This window comes from Chelonoidis abingdonii, chromosome 2 (assembly GCF_003597395.2).
Source record: "Chelonoidis abingdonii isolate Lonesome George chromosome 2, CheloAbing_2.0, whole genome shotgun sequence".
NCBI classification, from domain to species: domain Eukaryota; kingdom Metazoa; phylum Chordata; order Testudines; family Testudinidae; genus Chelonoidis; species Chelonoidis abingdonii.
This window is the reverse complement of record NC_133770.1, coordinates 237,870,187-237,887,327: the sequence shown is the minus strand read 5'-3', so window position 1 is coordinate 237,887,327 and position 17,141 is coordinate 237,870,187. Positions and strand designations below refer to the sequence as shown.

Below are 17,141 nucleotides of genomic sequence, written 5' to 3'. Positions count from 1 at the left end.
ATTATTGTAAATATTACTGAGACTCCTGTTTAGGAGCCATGAACACTTCTGCTATCTTGCCTTTTGAGTTGTGCCTTAATAGTTACAGAGGCTCAAATGGACAATTTACAGTTGGAATATGACTGGCAAAATGACTAATATTATAGTTAAAAGATGTTAGATGTTTTTAATCAAATGAAAACAAGATTTTTTGCAATTGCAAATGTTAACAGAAAAACAATAATGTGTTGATTTGATGTGTCAGTTTGTTTCTATCACCACACCATGTAAAATGGATCTAATATAACTCTTTTAGTGCTAGATTATTAGTGATAGTAGTGCTCTCCAAGAATAAGATCTTGGTCATTGGCACTAAGAGGTTGGTGAATAAAGACTCCACACATGACTGTGATTTAAGTGAATAGCTGCAGCATTGTATATTGTGTGACACTGGAAATCCCAATACTTGTTACTTGGTAATAACATTACTCTGGAGTGGTTACCTCTGTCAAAAAATAACTATAGTAGGTCCCAAACCAGAATAGAACCCCAGTGTTCCCTGCCCAATGAGATATTACTCTCAGCTGAAATCCCTCAACCAGCCCCTTCCTCATGGGAAGGATTGGCCAGGGACAAAGAGTCTTTAATATGTGTTTGATAGCAAAATCCCTCCCTTTGACCTGTGGCCCGCCTTACTCCAGCCCTGTATTCAGGTATAGGATGAGTTACAGCCTCAATAAACACTAATACAACAGAGAGCTTCTTTTCCCATGAACTTGTGACAAATACCAAATTAATGCTAAGAGAGCACCAACATATTGAAATCCCTTCCCTACTCCTGTTGGTGGCCAGTGTTTCCTCCAAGGAGAAGGATTGGAGCATTTATATCCCACCAGAGGATTAAATGTCCTTGCTCACGGCAAACTCAGCGCAGAGTATGGTAGTTGGAATTTCCCCCCCTGGAGCCTGCTGACAGAACCACTCCCTGCCGTGCTTATCCCACCTCCCCCCCAGTAAACACTACTTAGCATTCTGAATGTCTCTAATTTCTCCAAATCTGTGTTTGTACAGCACCTAGCGTAATAGGGCCCACCATCCTTACTTAGGCTTTTGAGCGCTACTGTAATTCAAATGATAATTATATTATCATATGACGACAGAGTTCATATGTCATGTAAACTTTTTTCAATAAAAGTTAAAAATCTGTTTTTATCAGTGATTGGTTTTCAGCAGGCTCTATATTTTACATCAGCTTGTTTGCCAATAGATATTGAGAATTGAGAGTTTCTTTCTTTCTTTTCTCTGGGTAGTGATTCTTTCCTTTTTGGGATATTTACTGTTCGACTAATGAGACCCCTCCCCTCCTCTGCTCCCCTCCATTTGAGTGGGGTCTGATGATTGCTTCTATCACTGTAACGTATAAGGGGACTTTCTAAAGACACAATGACAAAAAATTAAGTTTCTATGTTGGTGAACCACCTGGTAATTCCACCTGGATCTTAACATAGTGGTCAAAAGGTATGAGTGATTCATTAATGGCTATCAGCTCTAATCTTCTTCTATTCCTATTTGTCTTCTACTACAGGACTTCTCAGTTGTACCCCATCAGCTGAGAAAACAAAACAAAAAATTAGCGAATGTGTAGCCCCAGGAGGAGCCAGTGCTTGAACAGCAGTTGGCTTAGAGGAGGGGAAGAGATGCTCCAAGAAGTCATGGAACTTGAACTACAACTGCAACCTTTTCTTAAAACCTTTTCTTCAAATCAGAGTGCAAGGTTGGGGGAAGGAGAGGAGTGAGGAGAAAAACCCTCAACAACAACATTGTGTCAGCTGTCACTCTGGGGAAGCCTTCCACAGCTCAGCAGCAACCAGTTCAACAACTCCTAATCTGTACTGTCTCCACCAATTAGCCTGCTCACCCAGCACATCAGTTATTCACCCAGAGGTTCTTCTTTGACCCTGACCTCACAAACTTTGTCATCTGCAAGGGATTATGGGATTTGAGTAGTGTTAGCAAGAAACAACAGGTGAATGTTAAGCCACAAGAGAGGGATGTTGGGAACCACTAGTGCAGTGGGTCTCAAACTTTTTTACTGGCGACCCCTTTTGCATCGCAAGCCTCTGAGTGCGACACCCCCCCCAATAAATTAAACACACTTTTTAATATATTTAACACCATTATAAATGCTGGAGGCAAGCAGGGTTGGGGTGGAGGTAGACAACTCGTGACCCCTCATGTAATGACCTTGCGACCCCTTTAGGGTCCCGACCCCCAGTTTGAGAACCCCTGCATTAGTGTATTTAGCAATGTACATCTGGGAAAGTGCTCCCACCATCATTCTCAAACAAACTGAGCTCTGCGTTTAGTTGAACATGCTCTTTTGGACCTGACCATAATGGATCTTCTTTCAATACATTTTTCATATTTGCAAATATTTCTGTAAACCCCCACCACCCCCCGTCCCTCCTTGGGTTACTCGGGAGCAGGCAACACTCCCCTACCTGTGTGCCTGGATGCCTGATGTTGTTGACATTAAAGAAGATCCTGAGTATCCCCATGGTGCTGTTGGATGGAGAGATGGAAATCCTCTCTATTCACCCCTCTGCTGCAGTCTCTTTACTCCTAAAGGAATTTAAAATTGGCAGTGTCCCTGTACAGACTCAGTGATGTGCTTTGGGAACCTCCAGGAATAAAGCTATTCTAATAATAACTAATATAATCTGTGGCAAGGTTGTAACTCAAAAATACCAATTATAAATAATATACATCCAATATATTTCAATTAGAGTTAACATACCTTTATTTAACAACAAATCAGGGTATAACAGTCTAAGATTATATGTCACTACTAATTTAAATCCACAGGGGACAGCTGAATAAAATCAATTAACAAATATAGCATACAGTAATAAATGAAACTTACATAACCAGCATTTACACTGCCACCATTTACCCCACCTCTGAGTGTACACTCCTCTGGGGCCACGTCTACACTACCGGATTAATTCGAATTTGTTTAAACCGATTTTATAAAACCGATTTTATAAAATCGGTTTAGCGCGTCCACACTAGGATCCTTAAATCGATTCTGTGCGTCCATGGTCCAAGGCTAGCGTCGATTTCAGGAGCGGTGCACTGTGGGTAGCTGTTCCACAGCTATCCCATAGTTCCCACTTCCGGGTTGAGAGCCCAGTGCCTGATGGGGCAAAAAATATTGTCCCGGGTGGTGCTGGGTACAGCCTCACCCCTCCCTTTGTGAAAGCAGCAGCCAACCATTTTGCGCCTTTTTTCCTGGGTGAAGAGAGCAAACGCCATAGCACAGCAAGCATGGACCCTGCTGAGACCATGGACCCTGCTGAGTCACGTAACGCAATCGTGCAAGTTGTAAACACCTCGCGCACTCTCGTGCTGTCTATGCTGAGCCATGAACTGCAAATTCAGGGGAGGGGGAGAGGAGAGGAGGAGCAGCTACGCGCACCGTACCACGGAGAGTGATGACGACATGGAGACTGAATTCTCCTAACCGCGGGACCAGCATTTTGGAGCTACTGTGGTAATGGGGCAGCTTTACCATTGAACGCCGATTTGTGGGCATGGGAAACAAGCACAGACTGGTGGACCGCATAGTTTTGCAGGTGTGTGGACGTTCCCAGTGGCTGCAAAACCTTTTCGCATGCGTAAGAGCATTTTTCTTTGAACTTTTGTGGACTGCTTTCCCCTTGCCCTGAAACGCCCATAATTACTAAGATTGAGTGCAGCCCTCCAGTGGAGGAGAGCGTAGTGGCAATAGACCCTCTGGAAGCTGCAACTCCAGACATGCTACCGCGTCAGTTCGGGGAAATCAATTTGGAGTGGAAAATCTACTGTGGGGGCTGCTGTGATGCAAGTAGCAATAGTCATCGTTAAGCTGGCTGCTCGAGTTTGTGACCTGGGAAAACGTGCAGGTCATAGTGGATGGCGTTTGCTGCAATTATTTCACCTTATGACTGTTTGGCAGGGCCATAGCATGGAACCATATCCCTATCTTGGCACCAGGCACACAGTCGTGGAACTGCAGGTGGTACTTTTTCCATGAGTGCTGCAAGCACGGTGATCCCCCCCCCCCCCTCAGTGGTGCTCTGTGGGATACCTCCCGGAGGCCAGTAACTTCGATTTCCGTCCACACTACCATAATTCCGATTTAGTAAAATCGATTTTAGGGTTACTCCTGTGGTTTTGATGGAGTACAGAAATTGATTTAAAGAGCCCTTTAAATCGATTTACAGGGCGGTGTAGTGTGGATGGGTGCAGCATTAAATCGATTTAACGCTGTTTAAATCAATTTAACGGCGTAGTGTAGACCAGGCCTGTATTTCAGAGTCCTAGGCGCTTGCGTGGGTGTGCTTGAAGATCTGCAGCTGGAGACAGTGCTCTGTTTGTTCTATGCATCAGACCAGCCAAGCTGCACAACCCCTCTGAGGATTGGAGCTGGCCCCACCAAATGTCAGCAGCTCTGGGTTCTGGTTCAATGGGAAGATCACTCTGCCTCTCCTCAGACTCAGTCTCTCTGCTGTGCCCCTTCACTTGCAAGTACTTTCCCAAACAAGAGTGCAGATTACTCACAGTTCCTTCACTGCAGGCCCACCTCCGTCAGCTCTAGGCACAGCAACAGTCTCTGCTCTGAGTCCAATGAAACCACCAACAGCCTCTGAGGCTTCCTGCTTGATTAAAGCCCTTGCAGGCTCTCAGCAGCAGCTTCTGGTACAGACAGAGCCCCACAGCAACAATCTCACTCCTTTTCCAAAAATGTAGTCCACGGCATGTTTTCCCTGCCCAAGGAAGTCTCTCCCTCTTTCTCCAAGGCGTCATGGGAGTTGTAGTCTCTATTTGCGGCACACCGGCTTTTCCCCAGAACACTCCCTATAAAGTTCAGAGGCCCCTCTAGCAAAGGGTGCCTACATTTATAAATTGCTCTATGCTAGTACTAAAAAAAAATTATGTAATTTTGCATTAATATAATCATTGTTTTGTGGGGTTTATTTATTTTTGTGTGTGTGGCAAGAAATTGTGACTTGAGACACTCCATGATCACTTTTTATCGTTCTGAGTTCATTAAGTCTAGCTACAAAATCCCCCACTTTTTCTAGAACACCCAACTACTTTATGGCTTCCACTCTTCCATCCACACTACCATTGATTTTTATGATTCTGACAATTTTTATGGCAAGCCCTTCTTGACATCAGCTAAATCTTATTGACTGGTTGATCAGATAGGTGTTCAACAGTTTTAGACAGAGACAAAAATCAGTACATTTAAGATTTCCTTGATCTTTTTGGGAGCTTCCTTGTCATTCACGCTTGTAATTTATTTGTTTATCATCAGTTTATATGGGAGCATGCTTCTCTTGATTGCTACAAACTGTGTGGCTCTGGTGCAAATGACATTTCCTAATCTTTAGGCCTCTTGCTCTCTTCATTTACTTTTATAACTTGTTCATTGCTAAGAATGCCTCATCAGCCACTGCAGTATCATAGATAAAAGATAGGGGTGAAATCTTGCTTCCATTGAAATCAATGGGAGTTTTGCCATAGACTTAAATGGGGCCAAGATTTTGCCCCAAGTTCCTTACCCATGTCCTACAATTTATACAGAAACCTTGAAAGGTAATAGTGAAATATTCACTTTGGTATGTTGTTTTACTAAATTTAGTGAGAGGAGGTGGGTGAGATGATGTCTTTTAATAGACCACCTTTTTTATTTTACTAAATTTCAGTTTTACAAAACTTTGACAAATGACAGATTTTTTTGTTTTGAACTAAGTTTTTTGGTTTTGCAAAAGAGACATGGGGAATTCCAAAGAACATGAGTCTCTCTGGAGGCCACATGCCTTGAAGGAATGAAAACAGACTTGAGAACCCAGAACTTCAGAGTTCTACCATGCATCAACTTTAATAATAATTTGCATGTTGTAATGGGGATATTTGATATTCATTATTCACCCAACCCAAAAGTATACAGGATTTAAGAATTCTACCATCACGTATACTGAGAAGTTAAATTGAGTTGACTGGGAGTCATGGTCTTGTGGTTTAGGTGTGGACAGAGGGAGAATCTTGCTTCTGACGCTGACTCACTGTCTGACCATGAGCAAATTACTTCCTTTGTCTGAACCTCATTTTCATCATCTGTAAAATGTGAAGTTTATTTGCCTGCTTGATAGAGATATTATGAGCCCTACTTAAATATGTTTTTAAGTGCTTTGTAAGAATTTGACGTCATCGAGAGGCGTCGCCGCCGAAATTCGGCGGCATTTCGGCGGATGCTCCACCGCTGACCAGGACATGGATGTGTTGGGGACCCCTGGGCTAGACACTGTTATTGCAGAAAAGGATCTGGAGCTGATAGATCACAAATGAAATATGAGACAACCATGTGGTGCAGATGCAAAAAAGGCTAAAGGAGTATTCTGTGTAAGACATGGGAGGTAATTGTCCAGCTCTGCTTGGCACTGGGGAGTCCATAGCTGGAGAATTGTGTCCAGTTCTGGGTGAAACACTTTAGGAAAGATGAGGACAACTTGTAGAGAGAGTCCGAAGAGAGCAACAAGAACAATAAAGAGGTTTAGAAACCTGACATGAAGAAAGGTTAAAAAAACTGGGCATGTTTAGTCTTGTGAAAAGAAGACTGGTGGTGGTGGGGGAAGCTGCTAGCAGTTTTCAAATATGCTAAGGACTATTATAAACAGGACTATGATCATTTGTTCTACATGTTTTGAAGGTAGGACAAGAGGTAATGGGCTTAAGCTGCAGCCAAGGAGATGTAGATTAGGTATTAGGAAAATCTTTCCAACTATAAGGATAGTTAAGTTCTGAAATAGGTTTCCAAGGGAGGTTGTGGAATCCCCATCATTGGAGGTTTTTAAGAATAAGTTAGACAAACACTTGTCAGTGATGGTCTAGATATACCTGGTCCTGCCTCAGTGCAGGGGGCTGGACTGGATGACCTCTTGAGATCCCTTCAAGCCCTACATTTCTATGATTCTATGATCATTGTTGAAAAATAGCTCAATTTTACATTGAATTTTCTAAAGCATCTTACTTTTTGTTATTTTGTACGAAATATTCTTTTGGGAACTACATTTTCATACTGGGAAGGATAAGATAAAATTCTAGAGAAGAAACTGGCAGAACCATTACTTTTTTACTTGGAATGGACATATTGTTAAATAATGTATTTAAATTCTTTTCGTAAGGCTCTGTGGATTTATCAGACCCCTTTTCTTTCCTCCCTAGTGAGACAGTTTGTTTTTTCTTGTCAACAGAAAAGGCTACCAACTACACTTGACAGGCAGTCAGAGTGATGGAGAAATCCTCTTCCTCCACTTTTTTCCTTAAATCAGCTTCTAGTTTTACTTTCTAATCTAAACTTTACTTTAGAAAAACTGCCCCAGATAAAACATGAGAGCTGCAGCCAAGCTAGAAGATGATGGCTGTACAGTTCTAGAAGATCAAGTTTAGACTAGAAAGTTAAACTAGGATTTAGTTAAAGGATTGAATTATAGTTTCTTATACTGCAAAATTGAAGATCTGGAGAGAGAAGAGAGGCTAGCTGAGGAGACAAGATGAGATTAAAATTTCTTGGGTTACTCCCAGACATGTGTTTTATGTGTGATGGGAGCACATTGAGACATAAAGGATCCATCAGGGAACCTCATAAACAGGGTCCTACCAATTTCACGGCTGTGAAAAACATGTCACGGACCATGAAATTGAAATAAGCCCTTCCCTGTGAAATCTGGTCTCCACCTTGCTTCTGGAAGTGCCTCAGCCAGGGGGCTCCTAACTGCAAGTCCTGGCTGGGCTGGGGAGGGACAGGACTTGCCCTTTCCTTTCATGGCAGCTGTTGGGGGTTGGGAGAGAGATCAGATTAATCTTTGAGTGCCTCCCCCTGCTGCAGGAAGCTCCAGTGCAGCACCCAGAGGTTCCTGCAGCCAGGGGCGGCTGTAGCTTTTTTGCCACCCCAAGCATGGCAGGCAGGCTACCTTTGGCGGTGTGCCTGCGGGAGATCCGCCGGTCCCACAGCTTCGGTGTACCTGCTGCCGAATTGCTGCCGAATCCGTGGGAATGGCGGACCTCTCGCAGGCAAGCAGCCAAAGGCTGCCTGACTGCCACCCTTGCAGGGACCGGCAGGGCGCCCACTGCAGCTTGCTGCCCCAGGCACGCGCTTGGAGCGCTCGTGCCTGGAGCCGCCGCTGCCTGCAGCTGGAGGAGGCTTGTGGTGCTTGTAGATGCACTGGTGGCTAAAATTCCTAATGTGTAGACAAAGCCTCAATGAAACATTTAGTTTTTAATTATGAACATTTAAAGTGCTTGGAAAGTTCAGGAGTGACGTATACTGAGTGATGTATATTAAACTCTGCTTGAAGTGTAGGATGATTCATAAGGACTTGAGAGATGTCCGTTATTCTCTGATACCTAACAACCATGCAAAAATTGCCATTATTCAAATAGAGGTACCTGGCACATAGCTCTCTCTAAAAAGCTTATCTAAATCACTCTAACTCTTTGCCTCTTTGTCACTGTTAGGAGCACTGTGGAGACAAAAAGTCTGGTTCTGATTTCACTACAACAGTTTTAACATTGCTGTACCTCCGTTGACCTCAACTCCTCTATTGACTTCAGCAGAGTTATGCTTGATTTACATCAGTAATTAGAATCAGGCCCAGCAAGTACATCTTCTATGGTATAGGGAACAGCTCACTTTGCTTAACAGTGATTCCTTCTCTAGCTGGTTAAGGAAGCTCTTCCTTGGTGAGGAGGATGTTACTAGTGAAGCTTACATTAAAGTTGAGCAGCGTGTTGGTGTATGAAGTGTGATGGAATCTTGTCAGAAGTGAAAAATAAAAGGACTTCCGAGGAGTAGGGGGAATAGAAGATTGTTGACATAATTAGTCTTCTAGTGTTTCAAAATAAAAGTTACAGTACATAAATATTAAAGTAATTTCATTTATAATGTATTTAAAATGATTTGCAATAATTACTGCCAAAAAATTATTTGAAGCTGGTAGACTTTTGAAACAAAGTAGTTCAACAGAGCTTGGTTTGTCATACCTTCTTTTTCTCATAATTCTTTTTTCTGGACAAAAATTACTGTAGGATATAGATACATCTTATGTGTGTGTGCCCCATAACATCTAAATAAGTTAGATTAATTTTTTGAAAGCTAACCCTTATTCCAGCCTGCTACTTTTCCAGCTTCCCAGTTTCTCTGCGGTTATGCCCATTCATGGCTATCTTTCCATGACCCACCAATAAATACAGACTATACATGATGTTGAGAACATGATATAATGCAAAAGGTGTCTGTAACCTCAAGCTTTCATGAAAAGGCATTAGTTATAAACCATTTTTTCTTTCTCTACCAACACCCTGTAAGGATTGGTATTGTTTGATGGGGTGGCTGGTCTTTTTTTTTTTTTTTCTTCCAGGACAGGAACACTTCTCCCTATGTTCGACGTTAAAATGTCAGCATTGTTATGTACATTTTATGTATCCTACACAAATTTTCAAACCTGTATCGTCTGTGATTTATCTGACTTTATGGCAGGGAAAACAAATGGTTTTGTCAGTTTGATTTTAGTATCTCAAAAAAATGTAACCATAAAAATTAATTGGCATTCAAATCAACTACTAGAGTGGGTTCGTTTAGCTAACGTCCTTTATTGCTGTGTTTTTAACTTTCTTAGAAATCAGAGGGGTATGTTTTTTGTGGCATTAATATATAGCTCTAAATTTTCAAAGCATTGCATGGTGTTTTAACCACATATCTCTCATTGACTTTTATGGCTGGATAGAACCCCACAATACTGAATGAAGTCAATGGAAGTTTTAACAGTTGCAAGATCAAGGCAAGAGGAGATGAAGGTCTGAATGAGGATTTGAGTAGTGGATGAGTTGAAACATTGAAATACATGCACAAGAGTGTTGTGGAGATAGTGATACATTTTCAGACATGGAATATATGGAAGAAGAGTTCAGAGTTGACAAGGATACAAACTTTAGAAATGTTGGAGGGAAATAAGAGGTCTGAGTCTAGAGAGAGGAGATAGACGTGAAGATGTTTGAAAATACTCTTTTTAGTGGAGGAATTGTGCTTACTTGATCAAGGTGGAGGGGATGGATAGGAAGGAATCATGAAAGCTTTCAAAAGATATGTACAGCGTAATATTATCTGCCTAAAATAGGTAGTTCTTAAGAGTAAAGGGAGCAATTGCAGTAGTAGCTGGCCAAGGAAGAGAAGGACCTAATGGTGGTGGTGATATAATTATTAATTTAATTATATCTTATACTTGCTGGCTCTCTAAATATATTTCTGGAATGCCTCACTCTTGCACATCACAAATACTGTACACAGAGTGCCTGGGTTGCATTGAGACTTCCTGATATTTATGATGTCACTGTGATGGGTTGGATCACAGAAACCCCCTTGGGAACTGCCAACTGATGTGCCAAGACTACTTCTGCCCCTGCTTTCCCTGCCAGCTCGGGACTCCAGCACCATGTCTTGCTGAGCCAGACACGCCTGTCTGCTCCAACACAGACCCAGGGTCTGAACCATGTGCCCCAGAGCTGCAGACTTAACCTGAAAGCACTTACAGAAGTGTTCCTGTCTTTAACACTCAGATGCACAGCTCCCAATGGGGTCTAAACCCCAAATAGAATCATAGAATCATAGACTTCAAGGTCAGAAGGGACCATTATGATCATCTAGTCTGACCTCCTGCACAAATAAATCCGTTTTACCCTGTACAAAGCTTATACAGGGTAAACTCATAAATTGTTCGCCCTCTATAACACTGATAGATAGGCACAGCTGTTTGCCCCCACCCGTGGTATTAATACATACTCTGGGTTAATTAATAAGTAAAAAGTGATTTTATTAAATACGGAAAGTAAGATTTAAGTCACACGTCCATGCATGACTGAGTTTCTTACCAGCCAAGCCTCACTCCTGGGAAGGTTCTGATGTGGATTGGCGTCTTCAAGTTCATTGTTGGCTTAAGCGGTTCTTGACTGGGCATTTAATTTGCACATTCCTTTCTCAATAGAAATCAAGCAAGTATACAGCCAGTATTCCTAACTTCAAGTACAAAAATGATACATGCATACAAATAGGAGGAATGTATTCAGTAGATCATAACCTTTACATAGATATGTTACATGGCGTATGTAGCATAAAACATATTCCAGTTATATCGTGTATATATATATTCATAAGCATATTCCCATGAAGACTTATGGGGTACACTATCACAGTCGCATTCTAGGAAAATATTGAACCAGAAAGGGCCAAGAAGATGTCCCATAGCATTGTGGGTAGGGGCATTCTGAACAAAAATCTGTACTTAACTCGGTTTTCAGTTTTGCTTTGTAGTTCACCATTAAAATGTTCACTTTTCCCTTGTCAGAAGACAAAAACCGTCCTCTCTACCTTGAGAGTGAACATATCATATCTCTTTAATTAAATATCCAGTACACTGCTTCACTCCATTGGTAATATCATTTAATCCAAAATAATGAAAAATAAAAGAGAAAAATGTTCTGCATGTGCATTAAGGCCAAATGACAACATGCTTCTTTTAAATTGGTGCATTTTCTTAAAGAAAGCAACAGGTTGCATCCCCTCTAAAGCTGAAAGAATTAGAGATATTATCGACCTGCAATTTATAAAGAACATTTAAATGTGACTATCTGAATTAATTCCAGACAGTTTGATACATCTGCAGTTTTAACCCTGTCTCTAAGGATGAGATTCACCCAGGGCTAAGGGCCAGCACAAGGGCCTCTGCCTTTTGAGTTCTGTGCTGCTTATCCACAAGGTGGCAAAGATGGAAGTGCTGCTTAAGGGAACTTCTGCATCACTGTGCACTGGGAGAGGACAGGAGGGAATTTGTGTTAGTCCTGTTTAGACTGACATGGAGAAATAGGGCCAATTAATGCAATCCAGGCACCTTGGCTCCCCACTGTAAGGACCCCTTGTTCCCATCCATAGCCCCACCCTTGTCTGAAGTGATAGTGGCAGGGGCCACTCGCAAAATAGCCATCTGATGGGGCCCACCATCACTCCATTCTGGGCATGATGGAGCCCTCCAGCTCCCCCGGCCATGGCTCTCTGATGTTAAGTGAGCTGGGGTGTATCCCAGAAGAGTGAAGTCTCAGCCATCACCTACACTTAATGTTCTAGAACAGTGTTTCCCAAACTTGGGATGCTGCTTGTGTAGGGAAAGCCCCTGGCGGGCTGGGCTGGTTTGTTTACCTGCCGCGTCCGCAGGTCCAGCCGATTGTGGCTCCCATTGGCCGCGGTTCACTGTTCCAGGCCAATGGGAGCTGCTGGATGCAGTGCGGGCCGAGGCAGCATCCCAGGTTTGAGAAACACTGTTATAGAAGAACCACAGTGGGGTAGTGGCAGCACGGGTCACACACTTAGTATTTGTGGGGACTGCCAGATTGATAGGTTTTGGAGTTAACTTGAATGGGGTGGTCTGCACCTCTCAGAGCTATTATTTTGGGCTTTCTGCAAACACCCCTGTGATGGTTATGCATGGTCATGTTTGCGAACATTTCTTCACCAACATGAGCACTAGAAACTCAATTTTTTAAAAATTTAAAGTTGAGATTCTGATGTTATCACCGGACTCCAGGAGCCAAAGCCCTGAGCACAGGCATGTAGTGCCTATGTCTTAATTAGGGTCCTTGAAGAAGGGGCTTTTTGATTTGTGTTATGTGGCTGCATTGGGAATGGGCGACAAGGCATGGATCACTTGATCGTTACCTGTTCTGTTCATTCCCTCTGAAGCATCTGGCATTGGCCATTGTTGGAAGACAGGCTACTGGGCTAGATGGACCTCTGGTCTGACCCAATATGCCCGTTCTTAAGTTCTTATGTTCATTGATATTTCCTAAATAGGGGCAGCAGTAATGACTACTGTTCCATACCAAAAGCAGGAATAGTAAATTCGAAGGGGCTGTTCCCAAACTGGGGGTGGATTTCATCATTGTTAGTTCCCTATGGAATTTCCTACACAGTAACTGCAGGGCTTAGTGAAAAGACTGTTAAATAGTGAGTGAGAAGGTAAGTGTTACATTCAGTTCAGATTCCTCCTAAGATGTTATATCTCTTGTTTAAGCTACCTTTATGGTTTAATTTTGTAATTTAATTTTTGATTTTGAATGGGCTCAAAATTCTTAGCTTTCCTTATGGTCTCCTGGTACTGTATTAGAGTTACAGAATGTGTGTCTATGTGTTCATACTTCTATAGAAGTATAACTTTTTAATATATATATATATGTATATTTAAAACTAGTCCTTTTTCACTTGTCAGTGTGTTATGCCGTATGGTGTTGAGCAGCATGCCAAATGATAAAAATATTTCTAGAACATATGATATCATCAGTCAATTCAAGAAGGGTGAAGCTTCTTGACCAAAGCATTTGTGGCTTTGATACATTTTCACATGTGTAAAGTGTATATTTTGAAATGATAAAATATGTCCAAGAGGTCTCTTGTTTGATATTATTTCTAAAATATTGATTCTAAGAGTTTGTTTTTCAAAAAAGTAAAAATCTGAAATATGCTAAAGGAATTCAGAATAAATGAGCAATTCTTTTCATAGCAAAAATGATCAATTTTCCCCTCTGATATATGTAACTAGTAGAATTTTTGAAATAAGGGCTGTGCCATGGAAGTGGCATTCTTCCCAGGGCCGGCTCCAGGCCCCAGTGCGCCAAGCGCGTGCTTGGGGCGGCATGCTGCGGGGGGCGCTCTGCCGGTTGCCGGGAGGGCGGCAGGCAGCTCCGGTGGACCTCCTGCAGGCGTGCCTGTGGAGGGTCTGCTGGTCCTGCGGCTCTGGTGGAGCATCCGCAGGCATGCCTGCGGGAGGTCCACCAGAGCCGCGGGACCAGTGGACTGTCCGCAGGGACGCCTGCGGGAGGTCCACCGGAGCTGCGGGACCGGCGAGTGGCAGAGCGCCCCCCAAGGCATGCTGCCGTGCTTGGGGCGGCGAAATGGCTAGAGGCGGCCCTGATTCTTCCATCTCTCTTCTGCAGTGGACAGATCTGTCTGATCAGAACATGCTCTGGCTCACTGTGATTAGCCATCTACACCGATTTGGAATAAGATCACTGTATACGTGATTAAAAAAAAATTATTGTCATTTGTGGCTTTAGTAGAACCAATATTCCATGATCCTTGTTATACTTTGTTTTCAAAATATATTGGCCATTGGTCACATGTCTATTGATAGGACTCAATGTATATTTTTTTAGGACAAGTTATGGCGAAAAACAAAACGGAAGTATAAGAGAGACATTGAAACCCACATGCATGATCATTTACCAAGAATGGCCTTCATTTTTCCATTATGATAGCAGGAATGATGCATGTGCTGTGATATTACAGTTTTGAATATTAGAGATGCCTGAATAACCAGTCTCTCCATACACATCTCAGCTCTCCAATTATTTGTATTGTTGTTCATCTTGTGCGGAAGGGACGGACAGAAACCTCAGCCTCCTGTTAGGAGTTAGTTTGCACTGCTCTGTTTATTAGTATCATAGAATCATAAAATCATAGAAGATTAGGGTTGGAAGAGACCTCAGGAGGTCATCTAGTCCAATCCCCTGCTCGAAGCAGGATCAACACCAACTAAATCATCCCAGCCAGGGCTTTGTCAAACCGGGCCTTAAAAACCTCTAAGAGTAGAGATTCCACCACCTCCCTAGGTAACCCATTCCAGTGCTTCACCAGCCTCCTAGTGAAATAGTTTTTCCTAATATCCAACCTAGACCTACCCCCACTGCAACTTGAGACCATTGCTTCTTGTTCTGTCATCTGCCACCACTGAGAACAACCTAGCTCCATCCTCTTTGGAACCCCCTTTCAGGTAATTGAAGGCTGCTATCAAATTCCCTCTCACTCTTCTCTTCTGCAGACTAAACAGGCCCAGTTCCTTCAGCCTCTCCTCGTAAGTCATGTGCTCCAGCCCCCTATATCATTCTCATTGCCCTCTGCTGGACTCTCTCCAATTTGTCCACATCCTTTCTGTAGTGAAGGGCCCAAAATTGGACTCACTACTGCAGATGTGGCCTCACCAGTGCCGAATAGAGGGGAATAATCACTTCCCTCAATCTGCTGGCAGTGCTCCTACTAATGCAGGCCAATATGCTGTTAGTTTACTTGGCAACAAGGGTATACTGCTGACTCATATACAGCTTCTCATCCACACTAATCCCCAGGTCCTTTTCTGCAGAACTGCTGCTTAGCCAGTCGGTATCATCGTAGTCTTATCACTGATCTCCTCCTCTTTGCTAGCCTCCCTGTTTACACTTCCTTACGATGTTTAAAAAGTTCTGAAACTTTAAAAAAAAGTGTTTATTGCCTGATTTATCTTAAAAGTATGAGGAATGTCAAGAGGTTAGGGAAGCTGAGTCTCTTTGTTAAAAACAAAGCTCTTTTGTCCCAAATGTGTCTCAAGGTTTATTTATTATTTATTACTTACAGTGGTTCTGAGATATCCCCATCAGGATGAGGTGCTCAGTTTATGGCAGGTGCTGTTTAAACTCACAATAAGAGATAGTCTATGGACTGAAACTTATTGTTTGAATTAACAGAGTTAATGAGTTAAATGGATGTTAACAAAAATGAACAAAAAACAAAGTTCAGAAGAGCCTGACTAAAATCTCTCTCTCCCTACTCTCCCTTAATTGCTCATGTTTCAATTTCTTGTGGTACTATAATCTCACTAGTTCTCCAGTTATTCTTAATCATGCTATTTCCCCAATAAGAACATCAGAGCGGCCATACTGGGTCAGAGCAATGGTCCATCTAGCCAAGTATCCTTTCTCCTGCAAGTGGTTAATGCCAGGTGCTTCGGAGGGAATGAACAGAACAGGTAATTATCAAGTGATCCGTCTCCTGTCACCCATTCTCCGCTTCTGGCAAACAGAGGCTAGGGACACTTAAGAGCATGATTTTGCATCCCTGCCTATCCTGGCTAATAGCTATTGATGGACCTATCCTCCATGAACTTCTCTAGTTCTTTTTTGAACTCTGTTACAGTTTTGGCTTTCAACATCATCTGGCAAAGAGTTCCACAGGTCGACTGTGCATTGTGTGAAGAAATACTTCCTTTTGTTTGTTTTAAACCTGCTGCCTATTAATTTCATTTGGTAACCCCTGCTTCTTGTGTTATGAGAAGGAATAAATAACACTTCCTTATTTATTTTCTCCACACTAGTCATGATTTTTATAAACCTCTAGCATATGCCCCCCTTAGTTGTCTCTTTTCCAAGCTGAAAAGTCCCAGTCTTATTAATCTTTCCTCATACAGCAGCTGTTCCATACCCCTAATCATTTCGGTTGTCATTTTCCGAACCTTTTCCAATTCCAATATATCTTTTTTGAGATGGAATGACCACATCTGCACACAGTATTCAAGATGTGGAAATATGATATTTTCTGTTTTCTCATCTATCTTTCCTAATGATTCCTAAATTCTGTTAGCTACAACAACCATCTGTAGAGTTCCAGATTGGATAGGACATGAATTTCTAATTTAAAAATTGGTGGATGGGAATTAAACACACCCACCCATAAGAGAAAAGTTTAGGTTTCTTTTCGTACAGCATAAAGGGAAGAAAAGAGTGGCACTGGGTGATAAACCTTTATAAAACAGTGAACATGATGAAAATGCTCTCATAACTTAACATCTATGTAGCAGTGTGAATGGTGCAAGTATAATGAAAAAGATCTACTTCTAGTTTACGCTTTCAGCCCTTAACTGGTTATAGCTATTCTCTTTTGCATTTAATGGCCCTTCATAACAGTCTCATTCAACCCATGAACCCATCAGCAATTTGTTTTTACAGGTTAATATTCTTACAAATGATTTTATAATAGAATATCCTCATCAGAGGACAGATTTATTAACCCTCCTCCTCCTCCTCTGATTTGTCTTTTTGAATCCTAACTACATATATAATTTACCTCCTCTATAGCGAACTCTTAGGCCAGGTCTACACTGCGACTTTAAATCGGTTTAATGGCCGATATACCGATTTAACGCTGTATCCGTTCACATGACGTCGTCATTAATATCGATTTTACCGCCTCCTTAAATCGATTT

At 42.2% G+C, this 17,141-nt stretch overlaps 1 protein-coding gene and 1 long non-coding RNA gene across 2 annotated transcripts in view; one reads left to right on the top strand and one right to left on the bottom strand.

The window, feature by feature from the left end:
- The window catches only part of CYP7B1 (cytochrome P450 family 7 subfamily B member 1), a 222,223-nt gene that overhangs the window by 19,498 nt on the left and 185,584 nt on the right, over positions 1-17,141 (top strand). The gene's annotated exons all lie outside the window — the stretch shown is intronic.
- LOC116838708 (uncharacterized) lies at positions 1,526-4,782 on the bottom strand. The gene is made up of 3 exons (XR_004376974.1): positions 4,582-4,782; positions 2,481-2,601; positions 1,526-1,588 (listed from the first exon to the last, which is right to left on the bottom strand). It is a non-coding gene; the product is annotated as an uncharacterized LOC116838708 (long non-coding RNA).